We start from the raw sequence: 280 nt of genomic DNA on the forward strand, positions 1-280 counted from the left end.
GGAGGGACTACTTTTATCGAGATCGTTACGTCGTTTAGGATCGTGATAAAGCAACGATCGACAACGATGTGTGGGTTCAAGGATTTAAAGTGTTAGTGAAAAGAATGGATTTCGAGGGGGCAGGTTTGGGAGAGGACATCAAAGCAGCAGATATCGTGGTGGGGCCTTTCATGGCTGCCATTATCGCGTTACTTCCGCGTGGCCGAACGTCATTTTCCTCACACCCCCGTGATGATTTGAGGGCAACCGAGCCACCGACCACCCAACCCCTCACGGCTTG

The sequence above is a fragment of the Apis dorsata genome, unplaced genomic scaffold (genome assembly GCF_000469605.1).
Source record: "Apis dorsata unplaced genomic scaffold, Apis dorsata 1.3 scaffold_58, whole genome shotgun sequence".
In the NCBI taxonomy this organism is placed as follows: Eukaryota; Metazoa; Arthropoda; class Insecta; order Hymenoptera; family Apidae; genus Apis; species Apis dorsata.